This window comes from Danio rerio, chromosome 7 (assembly GCF_052040795.2).
Source record: "Danio rerio strain M-AB ecotype USA chromosome 7, GRCz13ab, whole genome shotgun sequence".
Classification (NCBI taxonomy): domain Eukaryota; kingdom Metazoa; phylum Chordata; class Actinopteri; order Cypriniformes; family Danionidae; genus Danio; species Danio rerio.
Genome location: NC_141027.1, coordinates 30,853,391 through 30,879,367, shown reverse-complemented (window position 1 = coordinate 30,879,367; position 25,977 = coordinate 30,853,391). Strand labels below are relative to the sequence as shown.

The window sequence follows — 25,977 nt, the reverse complement described above, 5'->3', positions numbered from 1 at the left end:
TGTAACCTTGTTGACCTGCCAAATTACTTTGTTTTGTTTCATTATAAAAGATCTTTAAAGTAAAATCATTATCCGTCATTACAGTTACTTTGCTTTAATAGTCAGATAATGAGAAAAAAATCTGTATTACAAAAGATGCATTGATAATCATTCTTATAATTGCATCGTAACCCTTTGAATCACAATCGAACCTTAAGGTGCCCAAACATTCCTATCTCTACAAAGCATTCTCATAAAACCTGAATTATATCTGTTTTTAGCATTCAGTATTGGCCACGCAGCTGTTCAAGAGTGAGGTTAAATCCCTGCTCCGTTCACAGAGGATGTGGAGGTCTGACCAGCCCCCAAGGGACCCCACAGGACAGAAAAAGAGAGAAAAGATGCAGTCAAGAGGTCCACAATCACCTTGTGCATCAAAACACTAGCAAAGGCGCACTCTCGTATCTAACGCCCTGCGGTACAGTGAGTCCCACAGCACAGCAGCACACACTGTTCCTCCTCATATTTCTCACCACTGGGATTCGGCAGCAGCATAAGTCAATTCAAAAATAAACACTATAGCTAGGAAATGAGTTCAGAAACCAGAGGTCTGTTGAATAGCTGAGAGTGTGAGAATACATATAAACATGCAATACACAGTTTGACAGGCCTTGAGCATGCGGTACGAATAATGCATGATTCAGAGTTATTTTAAGATGATGCTTTCAGCACATTCTGCATGGCATGCTACTTTCTGCCCACATCATCTGTATGGATAACAGAATTCAGAGTACAGTAGTTTGGCTTAAAAGTGAATTGAATTACATTTTAAGCTCTTGTGCGACTAGAATTATTACCTCTAAACCACACATGTAGGCCAAAAAAGGATCTGTCGCTTTTTGAGTGTGCTAAAAAATCCTCAAAACTGTATAGAACACGTCAAATAAATTTTTTAAAATCATTTTCTTCAAAAAATTGTGCTTTTTGACCCATTTATACATTTCAGAGTATTAAACCTGACTTGTATGAAAATATAATTGCTGGCTCTTTGACAAATTACTTTTACTCTACTCATTTTTAACAAAGGTGTCTGCTTAATGCAAAAATTATAAGTGTAATTGTAAAAATAACACTCTAAATGTCCTTTTAAGCTATATGTATGTGTGTAGCATGTGTGTAGCATGAGTGTTTCTGGTGGCTCTTCAGGCTGAACTCTGGCTGGATCATAAGGAAAAGAGCACACTTTTCAGAGTGCACTTCCTCTCATGACTATTTATTATTTTAAAGCACAACAACATGCCTCAGGGTGGGAAAGCTGATCAGACTTGCTGAGTCACATCAGTCTTTTGGGAAAGGAGGTCAGAGACAAATAGTGACCATGACTGAGAGCCATGAAGTCATCTTCAGTCATCTAAACAGTCAGTGTTGTACTGCTTAAAAAAACACAAGAAATCCAACAAGGTGCTTTCTGACATGCACTGTGATCTACATTGACTGGTCTAAACTGGTTTCCACAGAAGAAGCTGTCTTTTTTTCAGTAGGTTGTTTTTCACATCTTGCTTTAGGTATTGGATAACCACGACATGCTGATATCACAAAGTGCCTCAGCAGCTTTCGATCTGCTTTTTGAGACTAAAGCTGTAATAGAATACTGAGTGCAGTCAGTTATAACAGAGGCGCTCCACATCTTCTTCTTCACACACCTGTATGTGATTTTCAAGTGACTCTGTAGACATGAATTAGCAGGCTCAGGTGTGTTCAATTAGAAGCTCATTTCTACAGGGCAGTAGCTTCAGAACACAGATATATGGGCTGTTTCTCAATTCCAAGAACGCAGAGAACGGACTTGCGTTTTTGTGAGGACCGGTCTTGCTAGGTCACCTCCAAAGAATGAACTCAGGAGACCACGAGAACAGAGAACGCGTCCTGTGAGGACGCTGCGTTCTTCCTGATGTTCACATGACGCTCATGCATCTTTAACCAGATATTATTTAAACATTTCAGCATTCATACAACAATTTATTGTTTTTCTCCTTTTCACATTATATAGTATGCATAAAAATTTTACAAATATACATTACAAAAGATAAATAAAACAGATTTTATTATAAATTTTAGAAAATAAACACTCTTAATGTCTCCATTTTTATGGTAATGTTTATATTCACTATTTCATTTAGGGAAACTCCTGAGCTAAATAAGTTATCTCTGAACTTTAATAACAAACCTATACAAAATTCTGCGCTTCCCACCTCCAGTAGCGAAGACTTCTGGGACTTCTAGAACGAGTTTGGTGCTCATGTCTGTATCAGTGCATCCTCGATATCAAGAACACATCCGGGAACTTTCACGCGTCCTCCGTTCTTGCGGTCATGAACTGAACTTTGGCGGATGATGATGATGTTACACAAGAAAATGAGGACGCAAGACTGCTGAAGACCGAGTATTGAGAAATAGCCATATACACACTAGATATCACATACGGGCTCTGAACATGCGTCAACATTGTCGCCACATTTGTACAGTGCTCCCAGGACAAAAGTCATTCAGTCGCACTAGTCAAGATGAAAGCCAATCTGAAGATGCTGGACTTTGCCCTTACAAAAATTTACTGCAGTTTTTTTACAGGAATACTGCAGTTTTAGTTAACTTCTGAAAAGTTCAGTATTTTGGACACGAAAAAAAAATGCATTATTTAAGTATATTGCAGTATTATTGCAATACAACTGAAGTACTACAATACAACCAACTGCAGTACATCTACGGCAATACAACTGAAGAACTACTACTGTACAAATGCAGTACAACTACTGCAATTCAACTGAATTTCTACTAGTGATACAACTACTATAATGCAGTACAACTACTGCAATGGTACTGAAGTACTACAACTACTATAATGCAGTACTGAGCAAACAAAGAAAAAAAAGCACAAAGGCAGAACATTTCATAGGTAGGATTTTGTTTTTTTTTTCCACAATTTTGTATGTTATGAACTTTTGTGCTCAACAAGTAACGTTATTGATGATAATATTCACTTACTGCACTGACCATAAGGCAAATCAGTACCAACTTTCACTAAATTCTAGACGTATGCTAGTTTTGTTGAATAAAATCAGCAAACAATGTAAATGAAATATGACAAGAAGATGCTGCGGTGCCAGAAACTTGTATTATTGTCGGCTAAGTTAAGTAACGGTTAGTTTTTAAGTAACTTATAAAGGTGCCTGATAGCATAACAGTGCCTGGACCTCAATGTGCATACTGTTCACCCTAAATTATTGGGTATTAAAAATGCTATATATCGTTTAGATAGGAAAGGTGAATATGCACATTGAGATACTGGGATATCGATGGTTCACATGAGTCGTTCATTACGAAGATTCATTCACAAACGGGTAGGAGAGGAGGTGTGTTTCAGGACACGGATTAAATAAAATTTAACAGGAAGGTAGCATAATACATTTGAATGCACACAAACTCACACTCTTTGTCAGCAATGGCCATGCAGTCGCTTATCCATCTCTGTAGAAAAGCAATATAAAATGATCATTTCCATAATTTAATAAAATACTTGCATACTGTCCACAAGGAAAACTCCCAATCATAGATATATGTATATATGTCTATATATCTATGGTTTCGGATGGCCAGTCCTCCACTGCACCTTGGTCCCACATTCATTTCAAAGGAGCACTACCTTGTAGTAAAATGGCAGCTCTATTGACGCATTCCTTCCAACAGACAACAAAAGCATAAGCAATATCTAATGTAAAAATGTATGGTTTCAGAAGCAGTTGATGACCTTTGTGTCACCGTCCTGCATAGTTCAGTACCATTTCAAATCAAATAGACTTCATTGTATTTTTTGTAGACATACACAGTGAGAATTCTAATAGTCAGAAGATTGTAAGTCCATGCACACACCATGAATGAGTTTGTGAGAAAATCGTTTGGATAGTGATGTATGACAATTTTATGACCCTGCTATTTCCAAAGCAATCGCATGAAATTCTGTGCCAAAACCATGGACAGAGGAAAACATAGAACTGCATCCCTTTTTCTCTCTCATAATAGCTACTGATGAGAGCCATACATTTCCACAAAACATACAGGTTCTTTTTCTGCACTGGGAGGCCAGTCACTCCTTGTGTACAAAATAAAAAGTAAATTTTACCCTTGCCTGCTGTAAACTATCATTTCTGACGATTCCGTCATGCATGAACACATCATGCAGCACTCGCTGTTCAGTAAGCATGTCTGCCTGATAGATAAACTTCAGCTAGAGTGATAGATCAGCTTGCTTATCTGTACACACATCACAAATTCAAGCCAACAGCTTCTAAACAATTTTGACATGTTTAAAAATGATCGGATGCATATAAGCTGGGCTCGTCTTGGCTTGAAAGTTCCTCTCACACAGAACGAGCCATGACCATACTACTTTAGGTATGGGATGATAACCATTTTCAAGGTATATCGTGGTTTAAAAAAGTCAGTACCATTCGTACAGTATATGTAAGATTTGTTTTTCAACTTATTTTGTTTTTTAGGACAACAGTATCTAGCCCATGCCAAGACCATACAAACCTCAACGATTAACAAGCGACATCTCCATATGGGAAATTTTTTTATCTTAGAGCAAATATTAGACCATGCATGCCCAACTTTTAATTTGGGTTGAAATGAATGAATGAATGAATGAAAGACTGAATAAATTGTGTGAGAGAGTAAGTAAGTGAATACAGTGAGTGTAAACTTGAATAAATAACATACATAATCTACTGTAGTGCATTCAAAATTGAGTAGTTGAATGGTACAAATAGCTGCCTTGATTTTATGGTAAATGCAACATGTTTAAGTTTAATTGTTAATGTTTAAAAGTCCCATGTAATAAAAATAAAGTTTTTTTAGATGTTAGTATCAGTATTGTTGTCATCTAAAAGCTAGTGTGCTCCAAAAACAGTAACAAAATTAACGTTTAGAAGATACAAAACTGATATAAACAGTGTAAAGCTTGTAGTTTGTCACTTTCACCTAAATAAATTAATGATTTTATTCACGTCACCCTATACTGCAGTTTCTCATCAAAACCAATCAAATGCTATCTAGTGTCTGACATGCCCCACCCCCTTCACGGAGCTACTCATTTGCTTTTCATTTGACGTGCTTGAGCTCAACCACTCTCAGTGGCAGAGGTGTGATAAAACAAAATGCTGTTGGCTGTTTTATAAAAAGAGGAGGAGCTACACAATGTCTTACCCACTCTTTGTATTTTGGTTGGGGTAAAGCTACGGTCACACTAGAGTTTGTGTGTGCGAAATTCTGTTATACGGCGCTGCAAAAAGGGGCAGGATTAAACAAAATTATTAGACATTAAAAAAAAGCAAGGGATTGCTCCATGTTTTAAATTTCTGCCCAGAGATGTCATGTTTTGATCCTCGATTGATCTCACACAGTCAAGTAATGCGATTTCGCAGGTCAGAGTTCACCAAGCTTGAACTTTGCACCACAGCAACCTGCGAAACTTAACGCATGACCCTGCGTTTCCAGTCTAACGCATTCGCGTGCGTATGAAAGTCTATGGGAGGAAAAGCCCAGTGTGACCGCAGCTTTATGGTTGAGATTACATTGAAGAAAAATGCATATTTCAAAGCACGTCACGGGACCTTTAAAATTATCTTTAAAAATATAAAACCTTTTAAAACTTTACCTTAAAGATTTTGCATATTATATTATAAATATATAATAAATATAAATGCAAAGCAGAATATTGAAAACAACATTACATAAAAATGCATAATAATCATTACACTTTATGAATAGGGTCCCTCATAAGGCGATCATCTAATTTTAGTGGAGAAAGATTACATTTCTTGGCCAAAATATCCAATTATTTTTTGTGTTTACTCATGTAGCACCAAGGGACAGATCATTTGGAAAAGCATTTGTGTTTTGAATGAAACAAAAAGCTAGGAATTGGCTTAATGGTGACCAAAATCATAACAAAATGAATTTGATAGTCTGCCAGAACAAAAACGGTGTATATTTGTAAACACACACCCTTGAACAAACTGCAATAGATGACATTGTAAGCAAAATAAATCAAGTAATAGCTCAAACAGCAACACCGAAACATTCAACATCTAGGATTCTGTTTTCATCTTAAAGTATAACAAATCAAGCAGGCAGATCAAATGAGGGTAATGTATGTTTCTTTTTAAGGCATCAGTAATAAGCCATCCTATAGCCTGTCAATTGATTCTGTATGCATTTAAAATGTGTGACAGAAGAGCATCTAAAAAACTTCCCGTTCTTTCCTCATTCAGTCTGACGGCTCTGCACCAAATGCAACGGATTAAGGGCCTATCATCTCTGCAGGGAGCATATCATCAGTTTACACTGAGGCTTTCATGGCTCCTGTTCATTAAATAGCCAGATTTGGCTATTTCTGCTTTTTCACATGCCTTTAAAGATATTGTATGAGAACTCATACTGTCACTGGTCTAAAAACTGTCAAAGCCAGCGTTTTAAGCGGCGGGCTGGTGTGTGATAGGGTCCAACATGGATGCTGTCCTCCTGTGTGCTCTGTCAGTTTGATGCTGATGGATTGAAACGATCTGAAGATGATTATGAGCCTCGGTTAAGATCTGAGGGCGAATCTTGCTCTTCCACTGCATTCGGCAGGACGGCTAACTGCCATAAGCGAAGCGAGCGCAGTCTGAATTGAATCCCTTCTCTCTGCATCCGCTAATCCTCTTTTGCACTTGATCAATCACGAGCTTGGCCAAACCCAATCACAGAACACACTGCAAAGAAACTGAAAAGAGAGAGGAGAACTGCGTCTGTCCAACCAAAATCCCCCTTGAGGATGTTTCAGTCACAACCAGTTTGCACCGGTTTTAATAGGCCGTGTTGAACAGATGTTTCCGAAGGATAGGAAGATGTTTTCATTTCATTTATCAGGTTAATAAAATGTAATCAAATAAGAACAGCAGAACATTTTGATGTAATGTTTACTCACACTAGCAGGAGTTACAAGATCAAAAAGCAGTTGTATTATTGTGAAAAAGATTAGTATAAATTAACCCAACATGCAGCCTAAACATGAAATGTGAAGGACAAAGATAAAAAGAAAAGAAGCAATGACTGAAAGAGAAATGGGGAAGCAACTGGTCCATTGAGTCATACTAGAACTTTTAGGAGTTGAAAGTGCATCACCTAAAATCACAATTAATAGTGAACAAATCAGAAAATCAATCAACAATCAAGACTGAACAAACCTAGGTTAGAAATAAGGCACAAAAGCTTTAGGGTGCTATCTTTTAAAAAATGTTCTAACATAAGCCGTATAGATAATGTGGTTAAAGATAATTGCTGTAAAATTAACAATATTTCTGTCAATTTTATAGTCTTACAGTACAATTGTTTTTAATTTACCAGGCACTTGTAAATTGTATAGTACCACTAGCAATTTTTACAGTATTACTGCCAAAACATCCGTACAAAAGCGCACAAAATTATAGCGTTACAGGCAACCAATTGCCAGTAATACAGTAAATTTTACAGCAATCTTTACAATGTACTACTATATTAATACACCTATAAGTTACTAATATACATTATTTATGGGTTATTGAGATGGTGTACCTTTAAAACTTTTTTTTTTTTTTTAAATTCACCATCTACTCAGACATGAGAAAAGCTGAATAAACTCTGTTAGATCACGCAAGATTAATAAGATCTAGCTCCGGAAGCCAGATCCTGTCAGAAAATGTCTGTTTCTCTGGGTATCCAGACAACAAGGCAGCAGAGCCACCCAATACCCAAACCTGTTGACCCGTATTCAACTGATTTAACAGTCCTATCAATATAGGAGTTGACTGAGAAAGATAGAGAGGAGCAGAATCAGGAGACAGAGTAATGACGATAAAGAAAGAGCAGAGTTTATTGAATAATCTTAGTTTTGTGTGATTCAATGCTCAGACTTTGTATGTTATTATACCACAAGCAACAGCAGTGGAAAATTACAGCTTCACAATATTGTCCAAAGACAATACAGACCGTCAAATAGAGACATTCTCTTATCTCTTACTCATAAAAAAAAGCCATAAGATTGTAACAATATGGAACAATGAAATAATAATGATAATAGTAATAAATAGAAAATAGTAAGAATAAAATATAAAAACATAATAAAATGACAAATAATAATCAATAATAATAATCAAACCATTAACTAATGATTAATAAAAATAAATAATGATAAATATTAAACGACTAATGATCATATGATTAAATAACATAACTGAATGAAGATTAAATGAATATACACAAAGGAATTGTTGCTATCTTGAAACAACTCAGACATAAGTTTGCTACAACGATTCTCAGATCCTTTAACTCTCGCTGGTCACCTTTGAAATCAAATTTATGAACACTGATCTAAAAAACATAAAATGTTGTTGAGTAAAGTGATTCAAAGATACCATCAGTGTTTGTTTGGATTTCTTCAATACAAACATCACAGTATCTAATCATATATAGCTCTTCATCAGCACATTTTACAAGAACATCACACAACTTACAGAAAGATAGAGATCATTTCAGTCGATGGAATGTTTCTTGAAGCTTGAGTAAACCGTAACAGTGAAGACAAGCAAAAATGGCAGAAATACTACTCCAAACAAAATTTCCTCTTTTCTTATTTTCTCAATTCAGTGTGACAGCTTGAGAATTATTAAATATATAATGCACATGTTTGCTCTTCATTACCTAGCATTACTGCTGGAAAAGTTTCATGTCTTTGCCTAGAAGTGAAAAGGCGAGAGAAGAATATGAAAATCTCTTGAATGCACACTGTCATCATTATAATGATTTCCAGACTCATAACTTTCCAGGAGAACCTGAATGCAGCACATTACTGAACAAGAAACACCTGAGAACAACAACTAGGCAAGACGAGAAAAGAAAAGCAGAATTTTAACACACAGCATCATTCTATTCGATAGTTTCCCACCCAGTTTAACAGCTAAATTCTTAATCTTCAGCCGAACTCCTACAGTGTTATCAGTTTGCAGTGGAAGTCTATGGAGGAGGGCAGTCTGCATGCCTCTATTTTCAATTTCCATCCATCAGAAAATATGCTAGAAAGGGCACGAGGCAGCACAGCAGGAAACACCAGCACGTTTTGCATTTTTGTCTCCATCTGTATGCAAATGCTTCCATTATTGCTTGATTTGTAAGAGCAAGGGCAGTAACACATTTCATCAAATGCAACATTTCCCCACCTACTGATGCTGTGCTCTGAATATGTACAAGGGCAGAAAAACACAGCGGAGAGCAACAGAATCAGTGTTCGGCAAAACAATAACACTAATTCACAATCAACTAGAACCGGTCGCATTTCAAGTAACATATAGTGTCATAAAGACTTCAAATAAGAGACTAATGAGAAGTGCTGGCAGGCATATTTTACTACTCCAAATGAAAAAAAAGTCTTAGAATTCAAATTTTACAAACCTGAAAAAAAAAAAAATCTAATATCATTCTATTATCCAAGCGCACACACTATGTTTCCCTGCTATGTCCAGTCCGAACGACACTTGCTATTACTCATTTTGATCAGTCAGTCAAAAAGATTCACAAAGCATTGATGAGTAAATGGTTTAAATCAGATGAGGAAACATTTAACCATAACTGCTACCGACTCATTACGGAATTCAAAGCTGACTATTAGCACTTAAGAAAATCACTTTTGGGACAAAATGGGAGAAGTTAATTGTTTTATGTTCAGTCCACTTAAAATTGTAAATGTGATTAAAGAGCACCTATGATGAAAATCATCTTTTATAAGCTGCTTGGACAGAACTGTGTGTAGGTATAGTGTGTCCACAGTCATATTGGGGTGATATAAAGACAAAAAGTCTATTTTCTTAAATTTCCTGATGTTAAAAAGGGTCCAAATCCCTCCCATTTTGAGGCCCACTGCCATGTGACGTAGGAGTGCGGTTTGCCCCCGCCCACCAAAATGATTGACATCCACATATTAACATGTCTCCATAGTTGCGCATATGATCATATCAAGAAGACAGGACGTGCGCATAGCAACCAGGATTAAAAGATCTGTTCAGCTCTCTGTGGTCATCAATCATCATTAAATGTGATCAAGAATGAGTTTTACAAGTTTAAAACATTTTTAAATCGGTGCATGTTTGTAATGAATTACAGCGATTTTACCTTCTTCATCACCACAGCCGCATGTCAGTACAGTTATAAAAGAAGACGCTTCAATCCTGGTTTGTGGAAGTTAAATCAGGTTTATTTTGAACATTAACATGATGGATATTCATACAGCAGTGGATATTAACATGTATCCTGCCTCATTTGTCGTACAAAAATAGTGCAAAGTTAAACACCATAATTGTGTGTCTGCTCTGTGTGTGTCTGTGTGCGTAAACTTTGTAACGATATTGTGTGTGACTCATTGTTGCAACTCCATAACACATACATCAAATAATCATTGGGAAAGTTCTCACTGTAGAATTTCTCACAAACGTTACATGAGATCTGCTTCCTTCATGTCTTTCACTTTGCTGTTTATCTGACTCAGCCGAGGTAAAGATTGAGGCACACTCAGACAGGCACTTGGTAACGGTGAGCGAGGAGAACTAGCATTAAAGGCACAGGCAACAGCTACATTGTGTTTAGAGCAGAAAATCCTAATGTTCTTAAAGGTAAAACAAATAATCTGATGGGTGTTTTGAGCTGAAAATTTACAGACACATTCTTATATGAAACAAAAGACTTCTTGAAAGACTTCTAGAAATCTTGAAAAAGAGATAAAATAGGTGCCCTTTGAGTCAACATGAAGGAATTGTGTGGAACCTAGCAGTTTTACACAGTGTAATATTTCAGTTATGCCAAATTCGCTCTTAGATTGATGAGAAATTAAATATTGAATAAGATATTAAACAGATTTTCAAATTAAATATCTAAATATCTTACAAAATCTTAAATTCTAAGGATGACTTGAGATGAAAATTACCTACAACATTTATCGCTGCAGCACTAAACCTCACTGACAGATATTGTCAAGTATAAAATCAAACTTAAGCATTAAATTAATTTTTATTCCCTTTACAGTGTTCAAAAAACAATCTTAATTCTCGAGCTAAACATATTACTAAACATATTAATTTAACAATATTTTGATATTTGTAATGGTAACTTTGTGTGTGTGTGGTGTAGACGATTACTTATAAAATCTATTTTAATATTATTTTATTGTAATTATTAAAAGCTTAAGCTCAATATGTGACATTCAGTTTATCATATTTGAAACACCATTGGTAAATCTGGGGCTAAATGAACTCTGAAAACAAATTGTTATTATCCATGATGCATATTACTGCAATTATTGTATAGTAATATGCTTTGACACCGTATAAAATAATACCCCTAATAATTAATAAAAAAACGAGTTTATTTAATATTTCACAGTCTTAATCTAATTAAAAAAATAAATATACTAAAACTCCTTTCCAAACTAAATGTATCAAAATCATTAAAAAACAACAACATGATAGGTCATATAACCTAAATGCTTCAAATTTCCTTTGACTAAAACAGGCTTTAGGCATAATTGTTTCTTAATTGAAATGTATGCCCCGTTTCTTTCTTGAAAAAAGCCTGTCTGTAATCCCCTTCCCCCTCCTATCCAAACAAGACCGATTTTTCTTTGCACAGAAATCACAGATCAAGCCTCTAAGATTAAGTCATTTGACACCGCCACTGATAGACAGCATAACAGAAGACTCTGATCGGGCTTAACAAAGAGCCTCCTCAGTCAGACTCCACCCTACCCTGCCTCACATAAACCACCACAAACCTCCATCACCCTCCAACAATACTGTCCTTCAAAAAGCCACAGTGCTAAAAGGATGCATTGTTCCTGCACGCATCCTCATGCAATATTACTGCAGGTAAAGACGATGAATGCATGATGAGGAGTGAGGTGTTTGGGCAGACATGCTGCTCTGTGATCCTTCCTTCAACTCATCACATCTTCAAAGACATTTCCCATGATGCTGCAAGCCTCCACTAACCACATCTATCGCCAGCGCAGGTCCACTGAGCAAAGATTAGCATGTGCTTGCCCTTCCCCCACAGCTCTCTCAGCGCATCCACACACCTTATTATATATGGCACAAGGCCAGGCATGTCATGTTTAAATGAAAAGCCATTCAACACTTTTGTCACAAATACTGAAAGCCATTAAATACAGGCAACAGATGCGTCTACCACAAATACACGCAATTGGGGGTTAAATTAGGTATGCTTTTTATGTTCCAGTAAAATCAATTTTAGAAAAATAGATAAATGAAAACTGCAAATTTGATTGAACCAAAGAGAGAATTTAATAAATTTAACAAAGTGAATTGAAAATGTAGCCAACCTTTGAATAATCTCCTTTTTTTTTCTTTTAAACATTTCATAACTCTTACAAACAGACAAAGATCACTCTGAAAATAGCAGTTATTTTGCTGTTATCCCAACAATGCTTATTCTAAAAACATATTCCTATACCATACCTGACGGCACTCTTGTTTTTCCCGAGAGTCTCCTGTATTTCAGACCCAGCTCCCGTAACAAATGCAACAAATTCTGTAAATCATGGAAACAAACACATACAAGCCTTGTACACATACAAGATGAATGGCTAAATACTGTGTGTCATGCGTCTCACAGCTTGGCAGGTCTGTGGCCTGTCCATATTAATCTGTCATTGGAAGGTATGTGCAGTCATGAATAATTAAGAAGCAGGCTCTTCTTATAGGATAAGAAAACTCAGCATTGAATAACAATGAGAAACCGACACGTAATCACTCCACTTGCCGATTTGCGCTACGTCACTAATTTTGATCCCCAATTTTTAAACCCATGGGTTGCGGCTGGAAGGGTATCCGGTGCGTAAAAACTTGCAGGATAAGTTGGCGGTTCATTCCGCTGTGGCGACCCCAGATTAATAAAGGGACTAAGCCGACAAGAAAATGAATCAATGAATGAATTTTTAAACCCGGAAGATGAAATTAGCCGACAAAAGAAAAAATTTATTTTTTCACACAATTAAAGCTGACAGGCGCTAATGTTGTCTTAAATGATGCTCTATACACATAAATCTGTTAAAATCTATTTTTAAAAAAACTACTTTGGGGTGTCTTGAACCTTTAAAGGAGGCAATCATGCGATTTCTGCATTCAGAGTTATTTACAGTGTTAATGCAAATCATAGGTCAAAAAAAAAGAAATTTGAAGGTATGGCAAAGTCTTTGTCAAAAATCATAATTTCTGGTTGGTGCTTTCACCAAACATGGCTTTTTTTCGAGCATGGCTCTAATTGACCCCATTAAGTGAGGATCAGCTTATATGGCCACTTCTCATGGTAAGAGTAATAGTATGTTTTTATGGTAGTAAAGGGAACTTCTTGCCTTTTATTTACAACAATATCTATCGCAGGTTGTACTTGATTGCTGTCACGACCATCAGGGATCTAACATTTGCAGATCCCTGGGGAACTACAATTCTGCCACTGAACCGAACTACAACTCCCAGAAGTCTTGCTCCAATCACTCCTGCCACTGCTGCCAGTCCTCTGGACACTGACACACACACACACACACACACACACACACACACACAGCTGAAGTTCATCATTGAATGATTACATAGACTCAAACTGCGTCCCAAATGGCACACTATACACTATGCACTTATGCACTCTGTACCTATGCACTTTCACACTCAACAGCATAGCATATGTTTGTAGTGTCGTCCCAAATGGAACACTACTGTTTCTTACTAAGGGAAATTCAAATTGTTTCCCTGATGACATTTGATGGTTGCGAAATTAGCAAAATAAATGAACAAAGTACCAAATAATACCTGCCATGAGTTAACCTGTGCATTTACCACCGAGAGGCAGCGTAATCACTCTCAGTGCCCGAAAGCTCTGCCCCTTCAAGAAAATGAATGAATGAATATTATTTTTAGAATTTCAGTGTGAACGCACTACTTACACTTTTTAATGGTGTAGAATAGTGCATAAGTATGCGATTTGGGACGTACCTAATATATAAAGTACAGCACAGTTACACATAAACTTTGCTCAATCTTGTTTCTGTTTTGCTGTAACATTTGCTGTAACTTTCCGAAGCAATTCTCTGTGTTTAGTCTTTCTGTGTTTCTTGACTCTAATGGGGGTGGGATCTTTTACTCCCTTCTAGCCAAATGAGGAAGAGATGTTTGGTTCCATCTCTCCACTGGAGTGCAACATTAGGATGCTGACATTTGGTAAAGACTGTGGAGGGCAACTTTTTGGTTGCTTTAGTAGGATTGACTAGAACGATGTGTTGGAATTTTATGCTGCATTACAGTTTAGGGTTTAAGAGAAGGACTTTTTCGATATAGTCCTTCTAAGGGGGAGTGTAATGAAGAATTTATTGATGAATTTCTGATGATTACATTACTTTCAGTTGCATTATTTGACTTTTATAGGAGAAACACAGCCAGAAACAGGAAATGAATTAAAAGAGCAGGATGTCTAAGTAACGTAATGTGAGTAGATTTATGGAAGTAAGGTCATAAGGGCACTTCTGTTTCATGTGCAACTCATGATCATGCACACCTGCACACTCAAGACATGCAGCCACGCTCAGTTGCAATGACTTCCAAAATATGACACTAAAACTACCCATGTCCTTCAGCTAAACTTACAGTTGACAGCTCAATGTACAGTGAACAAGATATATTGTTGGGCATTGTTTTTGCTGAACTGTCACATTTGAAGTAGGAAGAAACGACCTTAACTGGTCATGGGTAGGATCCCTAAAAAACCTGAGATTCTATTGGTGGTAAAGAAATTCCTTAACTGGCCATGGGTGGGGAGCATCTGGGAGATTTGAAATCCCATTAGAGGAGAAGCTATTGGAGGTGTGCTAATATGTAAATTTGAGTGGAGTGTTAAGACAAAGAAGTGTATTTGAACCTGGGGTGTAAACCTGGTCCTGGAGGGCCGGTGTCCTGCATAGTTTAGCTCCAACTTTCTTCAACACACCTGTTTGAAGCTTTCTGGTATACTTAGAAAGAGTTTGATTAGTTGGTTCAGGTGTGTAAAACTGAGGTTGGAACTAAAATATGCATGACACCAGCCCTCATGGACCAAGTTTGGACACCCCTGATTTAAACTGTGTGCTAGCCTATACTCATCAGACACTTGAACGACCTGTCTCTGTTGTAAATGATGCTGTAACAATAAACTGCTTTGCCTAAAGACTTCAGAGATCTCAGACTTTGTTTTTTGTTTTTTTACTTTGACTTAGAAGCTTAGAAAATATTTGCAGACCAGAATCTTTTTTCCACAACAACCCAAGCCTTGTTTCCTTGTTTGTTATTGCAGCCTGTACTGACCTGTTTGCTTGTGACCTGACTACGCTTTTTGATTGCATTCATGCTACTGTTTGTACCTTTTGACCATTACCTGTCTGACCATTCTCTGTTAATAAAGCGCTGCAAGTAGATCCTCAACTTCGTTGCTATTATTGAAGGTTACAGTTGCTACGTAAGAAGAATCGCAACGTAGTATCTTTTCCTTATAAGTATTAAAACACCAACTTTATAGATAAAATATGAAATCATTACTGCCCTATATGTGCTCAAGATTAATAAAAGATTGGGAAGAGTGAATGAAGCCTTTTTTCAAAAGCATTCAAATTAAAAATTAATCTAATCTTTTTTCACCAGTACTTTATATAAATTAAGTGCAACTTCGTGAACTATAAATCTATGGAAATAAAAAATAAAAGACCACTTTATTTCCAAGAATGCCATTAACTGTTGAATTTCTCTCGAGTCAGTTAGTTCCACTTGCTGTCGTTTCCACAGACATTCACAACCTTTGCCTACCATGACATTTCATGATGCTAAAAATCCATTCCTTCAAATTCACCACAGGAAAGCTCTATAATAAAACCCCTAGGCTTGAATAAGATGCTCAAAACAAGAAAGACATCCATCTGTTATGATTGCTGTTTGTGCGGAGAGCATTCTCATCTTAAGAGACACTTACCGATTGTTGCAGGGTGAAGAGTCTCAGGCACAAAACTAGAAGAGAAAAACAAAGAGAAACAAATGAGAACATCACAACTACACACTGAGAACACTCAAATCTGGCCTTTCTTGCTAAAGAACAAAGTATTTTGCTGATTAATTAATATAGTGTTTAATGTGAGACACTCAGATTTGCATTTACATTTAGTCATTGTCCAAAGCGACTAACAATGTAGGAGGCATTCAGTGTTTCAACAAGAAGAGGCAGTACACATAAGAAGTGCTTATTATACAAAGGAACTGTTGGAGTTCAGAAAATTACATGTTGGAGTTAGCAGGGGGGTTTAGAGGGAAGAGTGTTTCTACTTGTGGTTTGTCAAGCCCACTCACCCATGCTTGAAGTGATTGTAAGAAAGTGTCTGGTGTTGTAGCAATACAAATGATCATATGCACTGGTTATATTCCCAAACATGTATTTTTTACCAAGTAGGTTGATACAGATTCCAATGACAGATACTGATGTGATTAGTGATGGTTAATATGTGAGTGGACTTTGGAGTTTTACGATGTGGTCACATGTTGATTGGTCAGTTTGTATGTCACAGTATTTGGACCTTGGTCACATGGTGGATACAAAATAGATGGTAAACTTTGCTCTGGCTTTTCCTGCTCTGCTTCTCTTGAGTCTATTTTCTCTGCTGCTATCAGGCTTGCTTTGGGGCCTACTCTCTGTTCTTTGTCTCTCTCTCAGGTAACTTTATTTTACATTTAAGCTGGGTACAATTAATACCATGTTTCTATCATTTTATGCTTTATCATTTTATACAGTTCATTTGTGACTAATTCAGTTGTAAGTTCTTGTCAATAAATCATTTCATTTTTAAGTATTTGTGAATTACTCTTGATTTAACGTCAAAGCTTAATTGCTCCATATTGAAATACAATATAATCACATAATACCATCGCTCTCCCACACTCGTAGCTATTAATGCTGCCCTTATTTCTGTTTTTGGTATAAAGGCCCATACACACATATACATTTTTTTTGCTCGCAATTTCCGTTGACGTTTTAACGCCTTGTGACTAAATAAAGGGCGTCAAAGTGATTGTGCAAACCAACTCGCAAAAGTAACAAAAGTGTCCTTTAAAAAAATGCCTCATGCTTGTTTTGTTTTTTTTTTTTCCCAACGCACTGCATCAAAAACCTTCTCCACCAATCAGATTGGCACTTTTGTTCAAATGCACAGATCTGCTGAAGTTACAGTAAACAGCACTTGGAGGCACTCAAGTGCAAAACTGTCAATGTGAGCACACATTGAAGAAGATGCCCAGAGGCGATATGAATGTGGAGCTACTTATTGCACTGGTGAACAATCATTTCTTCATCGCTAGAGCTGGAGCCGCTGCTTGAACCATCCATGCTTGTTCGAGTTACCAGTAACTTTAACAACACGCGTGTGAACTTCCTCTCTTCCTCTTCTTCTGTGTAATATAAGCGGGATGTCAGAAGCTTAAAGTTGTGTAGCGCCATCTAACGTCAAGGAGTGATTTTGCATATTCTTTAGCTTGACGCCAGAGAAAATCGCTTGGGTTAGAATACGGAAAAATGTCTTATAAAACGCTGATGATAAACGCAAATGAAAAGCATCCTGGTGGGTAGGAGCCTTAGGACTGCAGAAGCACAATTTGACTAGAAATGTGCAGTTTTTCACCATCAAATGACAACGTTTTTGTCGGCACCAATAGCCTTGTGGTTAGTGCATCTCTGCTCTACATACTTTCAAGTCTCTGAATCTCCACGGTCCTATCACAATAAAGGTGAAAACTCCTAAAACACAATTATAAAAATAGACAACTTTTTAGTCATTTTAGTGGTTCGAACCACTGTAGTTAAAAACCCATTTTAACAGTGTAAAATTGCAAAATCGGTTTGAGTGTTAATTAAAATGACAGAGACGTGAAAAAGTGTGTTTTCTGCAGGTGGTTTGTCTAACCCACTAACCTGTGTGAGTGCAATGATGGTATATAAGTTAGTTTTTTTGTTTAATATGGAAGCCTAATACAATAGGTTAACATTTTTAATGTTAAAATAACACTTTACCTTTCTAATAAACGGCACTGCAGTGTCAAATATCTTCTCACAGTGTATAAACTTCCCAGCAAACAATTTAGTGTTTAATAGACATCTTAAGAAATCATTTAAGCATAGACAGCCTGGCTGAAATAAGGCTAAACTTGGGCTGTCAGTAAAAATCTAATAGACATCTAAGAATAACCCAAAACTAGACTATAGTCATCAAATAGACAGATTAGACGGAATTCATATGTGTAGTCATTCATTTCTGTTTATTTGATGATATTCTCAGAGGTCTATTAGGTTTTCACTGACAGCCCAAATTCAGCCTTGTTTTAGCCAAGATGACTATGTTTAGACATCTATTAGACCTCTTTTAAAAACAAAAAAATTCTTGCTGGGTTGATAGATAATGTGATAAAAAGCATAGTGGGGTACTTTAAACAACAAACACACACACTCACACATCTGAAAGCAACTGTGTTTAAAAGTAAAGCCACTATATGAGCTGAACATTTGATTGACACCTGTCTGTGACAACTAGCGTTTAAAGAAAAACAGGAGGCTAGTTTCCACCGACTTGCCTCACTCTTTTTTCTCAGTTTGGAGCGGAGAGTTGATTTGCGTGCCATGATTACTGAGCACCAGCTCACAAAGAGGCTGATTCAATCAGCAGTGCCACTGCTCTGGCACGCTCTGCGGAGGAGGAATAGGGGCGTCCCGTTCAAGACAAGTGATGCAGAGCAGACTCTCCATCTCTGCTTTCCTCCTGACAGTGTCACTTGTTGTCCTGTGGGGGTGCTTCTACACACAAGCAGATGTTTTCCATTAGATAAGACCGATAATGACACCGCACATGTCCCCCACAGACTTGGGTGACTTTGGCAGTAATTTTTACAGCTAATTGTGAAAGTGTCCTGTAAATTTGTCTATTTCCTAAGGGATATGCCTCTTCTAGACGGACCGAGACAAACAACAATCAGATCTGATGTTAAGTGACACAGTCACACCCTAATTTCTGCACCTGCCCCAAACACAATGGGGGGAAAATTCTCATTAGCTGTAATCGACTGAGAAAGACAAGAGCATCTTTGTTTGAGAGCTCCCAGTGAAATAGAGGCTTCAAGGCGTCTGACTAATGATTAATATGGCATCAGATGTTTAGGGAAAATGGAAATGTGAATGACAAGGAGTTGTTTACATAGTTGCACATCTTTCTTGATATCTTGCTGACAGATGCCGCTCTTTCGAACGCAGTTCAACAGCTATTCAGCAAATCCACTGTGATAAGCAGAGTAAGAGGATTCCGCTCGGACAGATGGAAAGAGGAAAGGCTGAGAGAGGAAGAGAGGAAATATGTACACACTTGTTCTGTTTTGAAGAAATACTTCATCGGAGAATGAAAGAACATCATTTAATAGCCCACATGTTTTTCAAAACATGTTTTTCCTTCTGGGGAATACAAAAAAAAAAGAAATGAAAAACAGCTAATGTATTTTAATATTTTATTATTTAATATACACAAAAAAAGTAATTTATTGGATTTAGAAAACAATATTTAAAGGTAAGTGGTTGCAAACCATTTATATGGGGTGAATTTAAATACATTAAGCTGAACATTACTAAATTTAATTTAAATCACTAAAATTAACCCTCATATGCTTTCCTTTTTTTTTTCAATGTTTGTTTATATAACTACTATTTTTTTATTTATAGCACTTCATTTTTGCATATCGTTTAAATACACTATGAACAGCAGCTACTGTCAGGATTCTGCCACTCCGGTCTCGGTAATTCTTGTTTTAGTGGCACAGCAATTGTGTTTTAATATTTTATTATTTAATATACACAAAGTAATTTATTGGATTAACAAAACAAAATTTAAAGGTAAGTGTTTGTAAACAATTTATACGGGGTGAATTTTAGCAAAAAATTTCAAATGCCACTTAAAGGCTTTTGCATCTCAGCTCTATTCTTCATTGGATTTACTACATTTTAAGGTAACTGGAGGCAGACAATTTATATGGGCTGAATTTAAACAAACAAATTCAATTCAATTTAAGTTTATTTAAAATTGAAGTCAGAATTATTAGCCTCCATTTTAAATGTTTTTTCTTTTTTAAATATTTCTCAAATGATGTTTAACAGGTCAAAGAAATGTTCACAGTATGTCTAATAATGTCTTTTCTTTTGGAAAAAGTCTTATTTGTTTTATTTCAGCTAGAATAAAAGCAGTTATTATTTTTTTTTAACTATTTTAGGGTCAAAATTATTAGCCCCTTTAAGCAATTTATATTTTTGTCTACAGAACAAACCATCATCATACAATAACTTGCCTAATTACCCTAACCTGCCAAGTTAACCTAATTAACGTAGTTAAGCCTTTAAATGTCACTTTAAGCTGTATAGAAGTGTCTTGAAAAATATAAAATTTTATTTACAGTCATCATGGCAAAGATAAAATAAAACAGTTATTAAAAATGAGTTAGTAAAACTATTATGTATAGAAATGTGTTGAAAAAAATCTGCTCTCCCTTAAACAGAAAATGGGGGGAAAAAATAAACAGGGGGGCTAATAATTCAGGGGGGTAATAATTTTGACTTCAACTGTATATGATTATTAAGCATTAAAAAATGTATAGCAACACTTTTGATCTTTTTAATGCATGCTTGCTAAATAACAAATGCTTACTGTTAATAAAAAAATTAAAATGATATTGTATTATTTAGATGGATAAAGATTTTTGAATGAACTATCCCTTTAACACTTGCAGACACTTATTCATAGACTTCCGTCACTATCTTTTTCTGTCTCTCCCTCACAAAGCCATTTTGATAAAAGCTGCCATCTGGGGCGGAAGCAGGGTCTAATTTTCCAGCCAAATCCTGTCAAATGGCAGTGCCCGCGCTGCATGCCGACAGAGCAGTGTGGCTCAAATCCCCTCTTCACCCCTACAGACCTGCTGCTTGCTCGCCCTTCTCCTCCATTATGAGCCCAGAAGGACAGAATGAAGGCACTGGTGTCAGCATAATGACTCCATCGGGGAGAAAGACCACCGAGTGGGGGGAAAAGGACGAGAAGGTGGACAGGAGAGGTGAGCTGAGAGATCTCTCGCTATCCGTCCATCACTGGCGTCTGATTACAGGGGGGAGAAATGGTTGCTTGTCAGAACACCATGACATGCCCGGCCCTGTCCAAAAAGCTTTAATAGCCCAGCTGTACTGCTACTGTAAATAGCGAAGGCTGGCAGCAATCAAATGCCTTTCTACTTCATTGCTGCTGGTGGCTGTTTTGATGTTTCAGGGTTCGTTCAACTAAGCATGTCACTTTTGTTGTAATTTACAGTAATCACCCTGGTGTTGTTCCAACCTATAATGACTTTAATGCAACACAAAAGGTGAATTTTTAAAGAGCATTCTGACAGCATAATGATTATGAATGAGGCCTGGGGTCATCAGGATTCAAAGAGGACTATTCAAATGTTGTCCACATGACTTCTGCACTTTAACTTTAAGTCTCCTGGAATCATTTAAAAGCTTTGAGTGGCATACAGATTAACTGTTTTTCAACGTTAAATGCCCTGCTTCAGTGAATGGCTATAGACTCAAAAAATATGCTTACTGTTTGTTCAAACTACTTACCTAAAATGAGCAAAAACAACACAATTCTTAGGTTTTTTTATGGACAACTTAATTGTTTTATGTTCCCAACACAAATCGATTATGTTGAACCCAACATTTTTTTACAGTGTATGAATAGATCGTTGAAACAGTGAGTTGATATTTGGATCAGAAATTGATTCATTAAAGATTCAGTTAAACATAAAGGATTGAATGCATTGTAAAAAATATTTGATTAGTTAATTTACTTTTTTTTTAAAAAGTGAGTAAACCCATTCCCTTAAAAGCAACAAGTTGACTAACAAATTAAGTAAATCCATTGTAACTAAGTTGACAACTTTTATAATAATGCATATAACTAATTTACTTAATCTTTTAAAGGCAATGGGTTTACTCACTTTTTAATAGTCAAATAGTCACTTTAAAAGCAATGATGTGATGTAGTGAACCCAGAGTGGGTCCAGGAGGCGTGAGAGGCCTGACCATATGCCAACCATATATACATATGTAATATACACAACCATATATACCAACACCGGCGTTTTTCCTGGGAGTCTCCCTTATATCAGATCTACCTCCCGCCACCCTCCCGTTTTGTAATTTCTCCCGGAAAACTCACGTAATCCCCCCTGGTCCTCAGCTTTTTGGCGACAGTTTGTAGCACTCCTGGGTCGCCAACTTTGGTATAGTATCCGAAATTTGTACAATAATACGGTTACCAACACCACAGTACAGTTACTAACCCAGTTCTCAACAGTGATTTTCAGACACCTCACCCCAGAACACTACCGTTCCCCGATCTCCTAGATTTTCATGTGAGAAATATAGTCCAGTGCAAAATCCAAAAATCCAAAATGTATGTACAAAAAATAAAAAAATAAACAAATACTATTCATATATATACACACACATACACACACACACACACACACACACACACAAATACAAAGAATCAAATCAACAAAGAAAAGATTAAGACTTATATATACACAACACAAAACAATCCTTACTTTTTAAGTAAAGCAAAATAATAGTTTTTTGTGTGGTTGCAGATGACTTAGAACAATAATTATCTAAGTTTTATGGGCTATGTTATTATATTTGGGATGTTTTTGACAGCAGGCTACATTTATTTTATTTTCTTGAAATGCAGGAATCCTTTGAAATATTAAAACAACCATTATCTGTTGTAATATAGTTGAAAATTCATTCATTCATCTTCTTTTCGGCTTAGTCCCTTTATTAATCAGGGGCCACCACAGCGAAATTAACCACCAACTTATCCAGCATATGTTTTATGCAGAGGATGCCCTTCCAGCCGCAATCCAACACTGGGAAACACCCATACACTTTTGCATTCACAAACATACTCTAAGGCCAACTTAGCTTATTCAATTCACCTATACCACATATCTTTAGACTGTGGGGGAAACAGGAGCAGTCGGAGGAAACCCACGCAAACACAGGGAGAACATGCAAACTCCACACAGAAATGCCAACTAACCCAGCCAGGGCTCAAACCAGCACTCTTTGCTGTGAGGTGATCATGCTACCCACTTGGCCACCGTGACACCATAGTTGAAAATGTTTGTCTTCAGTGCCAAATGACCCTTCAGAAATCATTGTAATTTTCTAATACGATTCTCAAGAAACATTTCTAGTTATTAGTTTTAAAGTGAGTTCTTCTGATTTTTTAACAATAATATGATGTTTTTAAGGATTTATTTCAGGAAATCTTCAATAAGAGATTTACTTGTCGGGTTAACAGTCTTATTAATAAACATTTAAAATGACAAAACAAGACAAAGCTTATTCTGTATGAACAAATTAACCTGAATATATTACACAAACCCATTTTAAAAAACCAACTCAAGTAGAAACGGATTCCTAAGGAAAACAATTGCATGTCAAGACATTTCCAGTGCAGTTCTAAGGCATTGGAACAGATCAAAATCTGTCATATGTCTGAAGCAAATTGAACTTTAACAACTAACACCAAAGATCACTGTTTATCAAGTCAGTGCTGCAGATGGAGGTAAACACACAGCCTATTTATGTCTTCAAAAGAGTGCAGCGCTTCAACTGAAGAGTGACTACTGTCTGAGTCTGACTCTCCTGGGAAGAGATAGCTTTTCAAGGAGAAGAGGAAAAACAAGCTGTGCTCCTTGGCTTGAAATCAGACAATAAACACACTTTTATCGAACTACTCTATAGCAGGTTTATGTTATACTGCATGTGCAGCCTTCAGAAACGAACAGTGTCTAAAAGTCTGAGAGAGGCTGCTGCTGCAATCGAGTTATACCATGAATTCATGTTCAAGCACAGTTTTATTACAAGTTCTTTGTCATCTGCACATCAAACTCAAGTGTCATATTTTGCCTTGTGGAAAACATGTTTTCTTAGTGACAAACTCTACAGATCTTTGTTCTTCTTGTTCGCCTACCTGTTTATTTCAAAACCTGCTGTTACAGTTTCCTTAAAAAAAGATTCTTGCTAGGTAATATTGAGGTCTTTAAATATTGTACCTAAAGAAATCTCTTCTACTCACCCTTGACTTGTTCCAAACCAGTAAAATGTACGATAGGTTGGCGGTTCTTTCCGTTGTGGTGACCCCTGATGAATAAAGGGACTAAGCCAAAATAAAAAGAAGGATTGAATGAATGAATAAAATAAAATGATAATAATAATAATAATAATAATAATAATTATAATAATAATAATAATATTAATAAAGAAATATTAAAGAATTTGACAAAATAAAAGGAGAGAGAGAAAAAACTATACCTGGCCTATTTTCGTTGTCCCTGGCTTAGTTTTAAATGGAGCGCACACGGTTTCAACTTAAAAAAGTAGGTGTGTATGCTTTCTTAAAAATGTAAGTTTACTTTACTCAAATAGTGAAGTTGTCTAAGTTGACAGGGCTTGACAATACAAATGTAATTGATGTGGTTTTGACTTAAAAAGAAAAGTAGTTGTAATTAGGAATGATGTAAAAAGGACTTTAAAATTCAAGTGTATGGACATGGTTTAAGTTCAGTAAACCTAAATATTGAAGTTCACTCTCTCATACACACATCAATTTTGTTTATTCAAATCACATATACCCTGTCTTTGGGAGAAACCTGAGCACATTGAGAAAACCCTAGCGAATATGCAAACTCTGCACAGAAATGTCAACTGGTGCAGCCAGGACTTAAACCTGCATCCTTCTTGCAGTGTGGCAACAGAGCTAACCACTAAGCCACCATAGACTATGTTCATTTTATGGACCATGGTTTCTTCATTCGTTTTCTTTTCAGCCTAGTACCTTTATTAATCACCACAGCGGAATGAACTGCCAACTTATCCATTATATGTTTTATACAGCGTATGCCCTTCTGGCTGCAACCTAACACTGGAAGCACCCATACACTCTGCATTCACACACATACACTTCAGACAATTTACCTCACTCAATTCACTTATAGTGCAAGCCTTTGGACTGTGGGGGAAAGCAGAGCACCCAGAGCAAACCCACACCAAAGCGAGGAGAACATGCAAACTCAGAAATGCCAACTGACCCAGCCAGGGCTCGAACCAGCGACCTTCAAGCTGTGAGGTGATCATGCTACCCACTGCGCCACCATATTTAATACTAAAAAGTATTTAATACTACTTTTTAATATTTAAAAAGTCTTAGCAACAGTCAATAGTTTTAAAGTCTGCAAATCCAAATTTCCCCAAAGAAGCAGGTCTCTGAGTAACTCTCAGACAAACACACACAACAACATGACAATGAGAAAATGCCAGATATACTTGAATGTTTCAAAACATCCAAACTGATCTCAAACCCACCCAAATACAATATCTTCTTTTGTGTTCAACAGAACACTCTGAAATAAGTGAAGAGTAATTAAATGACAGCAGAATTAAAATGTTTGGGTGAACTATCTCTTTAAAGCCAGTTGTAACGCTCACTCTGCTTTTATGACAAATTAAACGAACAGATTAGGATGAATGAATAGTTTTCAGTGTCATCAATAATCTCTCTAAAGCTGCAGGTGACTTCTGCTGAAATTAGAAGACCTGTTAAACATTATTTGGATTAATATAATTGTTATCAGGAATGTCACAGATAGTTTGCAAACTCTGCCTCTGAAACACAGCGTGAGGATTTGCTGCTGTCTGTGGTGCTGAAAATTCAGGTCACTTGTACAG

General features: G+C 36.6%; 1 protein-coding gene across 10 annotated transcripts in view; it reads right to left on the bottom strand.

Annotated features, from left to right (window-relative positions):
• apba2b (amyloid beta precursor protein binding family A member 2b) overlaps positions 1–25,977 on the bottom strand; it is a 246,004-nt gene that overhangs the window by 193,668 nt on the left and 26,359 nt on the right. For all 10 annotated transcript variants that reach the window (XR_015495742.1, XR_015495741.1, XM_087261277.1 and 7 more), the window contains exon 2: positions 16,105–16,139. The gene's annotated coding sequence lies outside the window, so the exon portion shown is untranslated. The remainder of the gene's footprint in view (positions 1–16,104; positions 16,140–25,977) is intronic.